This window comes from Dipteris shenzhenensis, chromosome 27 (assembly GCF_047967505.1).
Source record: "Dipteris shenzhenensis isolate YYH24624 ecotype China chromosome 27, Dip_SZ_1.0, whole genome shotgun sequence".
NCBI classification, from domain to species: domain Eukaryota; kingdom Viridiplantae; phylum Streptophyta; class Polypodiopsida; order Gleicheniales; family Dipteridaceae; genus Dipteris; species Dipteris shenzhenensis.
Genome location: NC_141622.1, coordinates 50,596,549 through 50,606,109, shown reverse-complemented (window position 1 = coordinate 50,606,109; position 9,561 = coordinate 50,596,549). Strand labels below are relative to the sequence as shown.

General features: G+C 38.4%; 1 long non-coding RNA gene across 1 annotated transcript; it reads left to right on the top strand.

Moving 5' to 3' along the window:
* The first annotated feature begins 2,203 nt into the window (after positions 1-2,203).
* On the top strand, positions 2,204-2,781 carry LOC147884455 (uncharacterized). Its single transcript, XR_015543634.1, has 3 exons — positions 2,204-2,257; positions 2,350-2,403; positions 2,682-2,781. It is a non-coding gene; the product is annotated as an uncharacterized LOC147884455 (long non-coding RNA).
* Positions 2,782-9,561: the final 6,780 nt, after the last annotated feature.

Sequence of the window (9,561 nt, the reverse complement as noted above, 5' to 3'; positions counted from 1 at the left end):
GACAGAAGAACCAGGGAGTGCAGCAGGTTCTGAGCCTGATACATCCTCTGCTCCAAAAGATGAAGGACCAAGATTGGAGGAGGTTGAATTGGATGACACTGAAGTGCAAGTGGAAGGAGGAGGTGATGTGATTGGAAAATGCAGGATGCTTGATTCAGATCATTGTCCTCGCATTCCATTATGTAGATTGATCCCCTATGCACGAGTACGAGGACTGCGTGATGATGTGTCTTCATTAAAAAATGCATTCCAAGTGGAGGGCTACCTTCCAGAGAAAGGATCTTTCATAGTGTCCGTTTGCAAAAGTGATGGAGAGGAGGTAGTAGTGACAGATGATATGATGGAGAGGTGGTCTCCCACTTGGAGAGATGTTGATGAAGAGTTTGAGAATGACTTGCTATCAAGTCATGAATTTAAATTTATGTCAAGAAGGATGTTTTTTGTTTGGGAGGGAAATCATAGGACTACTGCTTGGATGAGTGTTATAAAGGATATCTTTCCTACAAACAAAAAACGACACATAAGAGTGGTTTGCACAATAATTGATCCTAGAAAAATAAGTGAGATTGCTCTATTGGCTGGCCTACAGCGCATGAATTCGTAAGTACTTTGATACCTTTTTTTCTTCCATTATTTTGTCTTATATAATTCTTTATCTTCATTATTTTTATTTTGTACAAACGAACTAATCTTTTGATGTATCTTGTAGTATGAATGAGCATGCCATCGTCAAACCTAGCCTCCGAGACACACTTATAAATGCACACAACATTTGTGAGTGTGATCCTACGATATTTATGAAATCATTGTCTCCTAATGAAGTGAAATCCATAGAGAACTGGAGGGCTCATGAGAGTAAAGGAAAAAGACCCTGGTTTCCATTGACAAGAGGCTATCTTGCAAGATTGGTCTTTCAGGTTTAATGCTACACTTCTCTTGGTGCTTATTCTCTTTCATTCCTTTTCTTTCTACAAAAGGAAATCTTTTGTGTAGGTTGAGTACAATACAGAGCTTAAAAGAGCAATTGATAAGATATCCACAAAGATGCCTATAGACCAAAGAACAGAAGTTGAAGGAAAGCAACGTGTCCTGATTCAAAAGAGAATTGCTGACAGGATGGGAAAGGTGAGAGTTTAATTCTTCTTGTTGTTACATTTTTTAATCATTTTATGCATCTAACATGCAATGCTTGGATAGGTTTTGAATTGCATAGATCCAGGCTTGGGTGAGGCCTGGTTGGAAAAGTTATTTGCCTTGCGATTTGATGGTCTGGACTCTTGTGTAACTTTGGAGAAGCTGCAACTCATAGCAAAGTCTGATTTGAGATTGGAGAAAAAAATCATTTTTCTTTCCTTGTTGGAGGCTACCAAACCAATGAGGGATATGTATTTCATGCCTGTGGGGGATGTGGAGTATAGAGGGTGAGTTGTTCCTTTCATAAATAAACTTATTTTGCAGTGTTTGTATGTATTATAGAAGTGCCATAAGTCTTAATTGTGTGAATACTTTGTTTTTCACTTGTGTAGATGGATTAATAGAGAGATATTTCTTGAGAAAGTAGAGACCCAGGCTTTGAAAGTTCTTGATGACTTGAGGGTTGTAACAACGATGGGCGTTCCTTTAGAGACACCAAAAGATTACACAATGCAACAATACATGGAGGACATAAAATTAGAAGGAAGAAAGCATTTGTTCTTAGCTCTACGATCAAAGGATTCAAAGATTGAGAGTAAGGGAGGAAAGAAAGCAGATGGTCTCTCTGAGTTGGACATGGCCGCTCACAGGGTTGTCTACAGGTTGGTCCCTTTTAGTTTTAATGATGGTGCTTTTCTATTTGTTTTGTGAAGCTTATAACAACATTGAACTTGACAATCATTTTTATTTGTCTCAATTTTTTTGTGAACCTTTCTTTATATAGGAGGTCCAAATAATTAGTGATTGTTGATTTGTAGGTATCTTGCTCATTTGGCAAGAGAGAGAAAGATCTTAGAGATTCCAAATTTGTGCAAGAGTTGGGTGGAAATTGGTCATGCTGCTTGTATGTATCCTCATGGCATGCACAATCACTCTCAATGGGAACTTGCAAATTGTCCTTGGTGGATAGACTTCCCCAAGGGACAAGTCTTGGTGCGTGAGAGAGACTTTCACAAGAAATATGCCTCATCTAAGGACATTGAAGAAAGTAAGGATAAAATGGGCGGAAGCTCTAGAAAAACAAAAACACAAGCACAAAAACAAGAACAAGCTCAAAAGAAAGGTAAGAAATATACATACATGTTGAGTTTCTAATGTTGTTTGTGATGAGGGTTTGGAATAGTATACTAATGTTATTCTTTCCTATCCATTTAGATGAGGAGCCATCTAGTCCACCAAGGCAAGATAAGGATCAAATGGAGCATGCAAGTAAGGTTCTAGTTTATTTTTGTTCTTGCTATCGGTGTTTCAAAATTTCCTTTGGTTGTGTTTGATATAAATTTTCCATGTAGGATCACAATCTATCACAAAGTTAGTACAACATTATGTATTTCATAAGGCACAGTCACCGGATAGTCTATCGACTCGAGGTATCACTCCATTATATGCTTGTATGGTGGGTGATTACATAACCATGGGCATGGACTTTTCACAGTCCAAGAAAAATGAAAAGTATACTATTTTGCATGAGTTTTTCATGAATGTAGTTAGCCCTGATCGAGACTACATGCGGTTGGGTAAGAAGATTAAGTGGGCTGCGGATTTTATATTGGTTGACTTTCCCACTGGATTTCCACTTGATGAGAGAGAACCCATCCCAGTTTGGAACCTCTTATTAGAGGACCATGTGCGTTATGGGCTTGCTGTTGTAGCAGCTTCATTATCAGATAGTGGTTGGCTGGCAGTTATATGTCCTATGGCAGGTAAGGTTTAAAATCTAGCACTATTGTTGTTATATGTCCTCTATTCTCATTTTTCTTGTATGAGATAGTGTCATTTGATTGTAGGACACTGTATTTCGTGGATGGAGCGCTTTGCATTTGTTCAAGGCTTGGAAGTTGTCAGACGTGTAGTCATTCATGATAAGCTTCCACATGGATACTGTAAATACCATGGTATAACTCTTAAGGTATGCTACAATTCCATGCATGGTGTGTTGTAATGCTACATTCATGAACTTTTTAATGTGTTTCTTTATGTGGGATTGATAGATGCCATGTTACATGTAGTATGCATGCTGGGTTTTGATGGTAAAATCATATATTTCATTTGTGTTCCATATGTGTGGTCACATGTAGTCTTTCATGCTATGATACTTGTTGGCTAAGGTCATTCTTTGGTATGTGGTTCTCTATGCATGATTCACAGATGCAATCATCTATGTTGGCTCTAGTACATAGAGCTAAGAAGACTCCATCAATTTATTTGGAAGAGAGTGTTCCACTATTTCAAAACCTTTCCATTGATCCGCTATCTGATTTATGGACTCACTATGTGCCTCTCAGTGAGAGGACAATAGTGCCTATGTCTTCTCAGATGGCTCGAGGTGGACTTGAGCGATGTTGCTACTTTGTTGGGTGCCTTTTGTCTCTCTTATGTGTTCCAGGAGGATTGGTTTTAGAGATGGGTTGTGGCACAGCTCCTCTCATGCGTGCTTGTCAGGCTACTGGTAGACCTTGTTTTTCTTTTGATTCAGATAGCAGTATTATGGCTACCATTGTTGAGCCACTTGTAGCAGACCATTTCGGGAAACGGGTGAGGTCAGAGCATGATGGCGATGGGGATGAAGATAGAGTGGATCCCATCACAAATCCATATGATGATTAGTATGGTACTGAACTTAGATCTTTCTTTGATGACATTTGGATATTTTTGGATTGTTGTTATTGTGTCTTTGACGTTTTGACTTACTATGGTTTCAAATGTATGTTTGATTGTAGTTTGTTACCATGCTATGCAGAAGAAATGGCAAGATTCATGTCAACTGAAAGAAGATATGATGAGAGGCATTCAGATAGGCCACGAGCTCGCATTTACTTTGTTGATGATGAGTGTCAAGAGGAGTAGAATATGATTTAAAAGACCATTTTGATGAGAGCTTGGTGATACTTGTGAGAAGAAGTCCCATTTTGAATATGGTAATATTGCTCTTTGGGGTGAGCTAACAGTAATGTGGTAATATTTCTCTATGTATTATGCAATCCTATGCTTTCAAATGATACTTGGGTTCTCCCACATATGGGTGAAGTGGTATTAATGTTATTAAGTATAATTTCAAGCAATGTGGATGTTTTGATTGTAGGAAAATAAAACCCATTTTGAATGCAGAAGAATTGTTGTGTATGTGATGCAACCCCACGTTTTGAAGTGACACTCCACTTTCTTTTGATTACTAATGACACATATTGGAAGTTACATTATTGAGATAATTCTAATCAATTTTGTATCTTTTCTTGTACTATTAGTCCAAAACATCACTTTTTGACCTCAGGTTTGTACACAGGTCATTTGACACCCAAATCATGTCAACTTCAAGAAACATGTATTTCATAGACACAATGTATTTCACATGCACAATTTAAATGGGATAGGAAGGACAAATACAATTACCATTTGAGAATGCAAAATGTACAAGATGTTGTGCTTGGATAGTTAAATACAATGAAAACATTAAAAAAGGTGTGAGATATGTTTGCAACTTTATATGAGGCAAATGAATACCTAGAATCTTGATGAAGAGAAAGCAAATCAATAAAAGCTTTTGACATGCATATATAGTGAGACTCATAGGCATGAATATACAACTTGCAGCCATATGAGGGACTATGAAATATCAATAAATTGTGCAAGTCATCGTCAATAGACTCACTAAAGTATATGAGAATTGAGTTGTTGGAAAAGTCTTAGTTGCTTTAGTCTCTCCGTGCTACCAAGTCCAAGTTACATTATCTTATAATATATTATCAACTTGCTTTACTCTCCCAAATATGGAAAGTAGGTTAAGTTTCATTTTGGAGATTCTTCCCAAATAGTGGATTTCACAAAGCTATGTTGGCTACCTCTATAAGGGATTGTGGAAAAGATCGCTCGCTTTTTTGGGCCCGCTCGCTTTTTCTTGCTCGCTCTATCGACTACCTCCTTTCCTTGAAGATTGGAAGCAATGTATTTTGTTTCCAATTTTGGGGGAAACCCTCTTTTGTGCCTTTGTTTAGAGTTTTCCAAAATTTCTAGTGTAAACCCTCTCCACCCCATTTGAGCATTTCAGCTATTAGACCTTGAGGGTCTCCAATTTGTGAGGCTTTGTATGGCCCTTGAGACTTCTTAAGTTGTGAAGAACTGGTAAGGTTTGACTGAGATTTGCCGTTTGTGAACTTTACTATCCTCGTCTACTTCATACCAAGTCTTGATGTGATGTACAGTATTTCCAAGACGTTTCCATTTCATTTGGGGGCCTTGGAGTGAAGGTCTTTCCAAAAGTCCCTTCGATTGGACTTGAGCTTAGAGCTCTTACTGCATTTTTGGAGGAAGATCCTCATGTTCTTTCTTGTCACAATTTTCTAGTATTTCTCTTCCATTTCCTCCGCTTCTTGAGGGGTTATGAGACTAGAAATTTTAGACTCCTCTTCAAACCATCCAATACACTTAACCTTACCTTTGCTAAGTTTTTCTATGTTATTTATTTTGATTGTGACAAAGTATATGGTCCATTTCCATGCCAGTATCTGGCCACTCCAGTATGCGCATTTGCCAAGTTTCGATCTCCTTCTCATATACATCTCGTATCATGATGCCCTAAATTTGTGTGGAATTTATTTTTCATGACTATACAAGTTTCGTGGGCACTAGGTGGGAAGATTAATTCCTAGTGGGCCCAATATTGTGTGAAGGTGTGTGAGCACAATTCCCTTGGTATTAACTAATTGTTCCAAACTTTTTGGCAAAGTGGTAAATGGAAGGGTGCAATTAATATTTTAGAGCACTAGAAGCCTCAAAAACGTGATTTTAGCTTTCTAACACCTTGGAAAGCAAATTTGCATATGTTTTAGGGAAAAACACTATTTGCATGCATATTAATGAAGGCGCCTAGACTTATGGCATTATTGGATGAAGAAATGCTATTTTTGGCAAAAAAATCACATTGCTTTTTGGAAAAGCACCTGAAAACCATATTTTAGGGCACCAAACCCTAAAATTTGATATTTAGGGATTTTAGGCTAGGAAAAGTCACTTCTCACCTCAGCGCCTTCAACCTCTTGCTTCCAAGCTCTATCAGCCCCCAGGCGTAGCCCTTCCTTGTGTCACCCTTGCTCCAACCCTCTCCCAGTCTCCTACTCACACACCTTTCCTGGCAAATCAACCTATTGGATATTTGGAGCTCTAGTATCTATGATCCTAGACTCCAAGCCCTAAGGGACGTTGTGCAGTTGTTTGGATGTGAATGTGTCCTTGTATTCCACATGTGCCATTGGTGTGGTAGGTGGATAGATTTGATTCTTTGGTGTGTTCGACATCATCAATGAGGTCATAGAGATTCCCTTATCTAGCCTCACTTATGATGCAGTGTGAGGCCTTGCCTAACCTTTATATGTGGCATGTTCTGGCTTCTTGATAATCTATCACATCAGCTCACTCTTGCGTCAGTCTGTGCCACATATTTGTTATCTCTCTCACCATGACACCAACAAGTGGTATTAGAGCAGGAGATCTACCCCCATCTTTGTTGCACTCTACTCTGGTCACTATCATGTTTGAGAATTGACGCTTGCAATTGAAAAGATTGTCCTACTCCTGGTGAAGATGACTCCTCATCCAATACGTATACCCTGATGAGTCTGCGCTCTACTATCTTGAAGGATGCACTTCCATTTTTTCCTACTTCTAGCCCAATTCTATTTTGCCTCTCTTGTTCATACAAATCCACCTCTCTTGCATCGTGCCTTTAAGTTGCAGAAATCTTTGTGATAGCATGGTGCTATATCTTCCCCTTCGAACTCCATATGTGGGCAATCACATCCCTGCCTTTTGGTTCGCATCCAGCTTGAGCACTTCTCTTCAGTCTCCACTCTTCCTTCCAGATTGTCATAGGTCTGCAACAACTCAGTCTTACGACAAAGACAAGGACAGTTTAGGATTTGCATAATGTTCGAAGACACCAGAACCGTCCATGCTCTCACCTTGGACTAGCCTCTCTACATGTTGTTCAGTACTCCAACAAAACAGAGTCCTATAGCCTTCTTTATGAGGTGCACTCATGAAGATACAGAGTTTTTTCAGTTTTTTGAACTAGTCCTGCATATTTCAGTCAATAAATCCCAGTACATGAGAGGGGACACAACCCTGAAACCTCATTCAATACCAATTTGTTGATCTTTTGGCACTCTTTACTTCACCCAAAGTTGGGGTCATTTTCAATCCTCACATAAAGAATTAAAATCAGTCTAGCTGCAATCTCTTTGCTAATTCACAAGGGGTATAATGCAAGCAAAATATTTTTGAAAAAAGAGGAAATATTTGTGAATGTCCGAGAAAGAACTATTATTCTATACATCAACAATTGTAAAGTACAAGTAAAATAGTCCTTTCGAGATATTGACAACATTTAAGGTCTGACATGTGTGATCTTTAAAATGGGTAGAATCTAGCAAATCCGACATCATCAATGCATCTAGGGTACTCCAAAAACCCCAAAGTGTCAGAGCCCCCCAAATCACTTACTTTGATACACTTTCCAACAGCCCTTTTTGGGCTTTTTTGGGGCATATCCATGTAGGTTTTAAGTGTTTCCAAGGTCCTTTTGGGGATTTCGGCCTACCCAGATGCATCGATGACGTAAGATTTGCTAGATTTTGTACCAAAAATAGAGGATAATATAGAAGAATTTATTGTGAAGCCTTCATACATGTGAGTACTGAACGTGAAATACTATATATTATTCTTTTGAGACTGACATGTTTGCAAGTGCATGAAACTTTTTTCATTATTTTAATCTATTTTTGACATAAGAAAAAGCAAGCAATTGTGATTTTCTCTGAGGGCCCTACACTGAGATCTCTTTTTTCCTAATGGACAACCCTTCACCACAATAAGAAGGATGAATTGGACCACAAAAAAGAACATAAGCATCAAAACATATCTTCTTCTTATCTTGAACTAAAAAAATGAAATAAAACCAACCGTATGTATAACATCTTGTGCCAATCATGGGTATGAAGGCCACTAAGTTTATTCTCCTTTGTAAATGCCTCTCTCAAGCAGTGCATGTGCCCTATTGGTGTGTGGAAAGATGCAATGTTCCTTTTCACTATAACCTTCTCTCTCTTAGAAAAAAACCAAGGTGCTTTGGGAAGGACAACATGTGCACTACAACTTTGCAACCCCATCAAAATTAAATCATGCCATGCTCCTAGTGTGTCTATATCAACAACCATATGTGCCCAAATAGTAACACCCACATTCTTGAAGATGTGCATGGGATCCATAAGATGATTTTTTTGAAGGTCACAACAATATGGAATGTCATGAAGGAGAGTCTCTTCATGCCACATGAAGGCTCTTTCCCATTCCGGGCATGCCAAGTGTCAAGCTAGTCACTCGCCTTCATAAGCAGGGCTTTAGGTCCAATGATCTCCTCCTGTAAAGGATTGTCACATGGTGGGTACCTAGTATGTAGCTCATTGACCATTTACTTCAAAGATTTGAGTGGCAAGCCTCCAAGCATGGACCACAAATAGGGAAAGCATTATACCCACTCATTTGAAGGCCTAGAACCATTTAAACATCCATATCACAACTCATGACAAAAAGTCCTTACAAGAAACGTACCAACACTCTAAATATATAGAAACAACACATGATGCATTGAGCCATTTGCAGATCACTTGATCAATCTCCAAGTTTGGGAAAGTCATGCAATATACACATCGAGATGGCCCTAATGTTGATTTCATCCCTTAGTTGTAGACCCATGGAAATATCAAAGATTTTGATGCCCAAGCATGCCCTTTTTGTTTTATCATGTGAAGGCATACTAAGTTGATTAATGAAGGCACTCATATTCAATATGAAGTCCTGAATGAGTTTGTATTCATTTTGCCTTAACTCCCTCAATCTAATTTATACATTCTTCTTCATTAATTTTATGTTTAGACCTTTTCACGATGACTCGAAACATATGCTCCCACTCATAGAAGTAATTCAAACTATACTTGTTAAACCATTGTTTAATTGTCTTCGACAATGTCATTGGAAAGTAATTAAAATACACCTCCTGAGATCTTACCCATTGTAGATAACATGCTCATAGAAAAATTTAAAGACGACTATATGGGTTTTCATCCGTTTCTCTTTTGAATTGTGGAAATTTGGCTTTAATATTTGGTTGAAGTGTTGTATTTGGGGATGGGTGTAAAGTGTGTTTTATGAGCAAGTTCTTTTTGGCAACCACCTTATTGCTAGTCCTCATAGTACACTTGCTCCTCTCTCTCTCTCTCTCTCTCTCTCTCTCTCTCTCTCTCTCTCTCGCTCTCTCTCTGTGGATTCACTTTGTATAAACTATGTATCACGTGCATTCAAGGCTTATTTATAAAA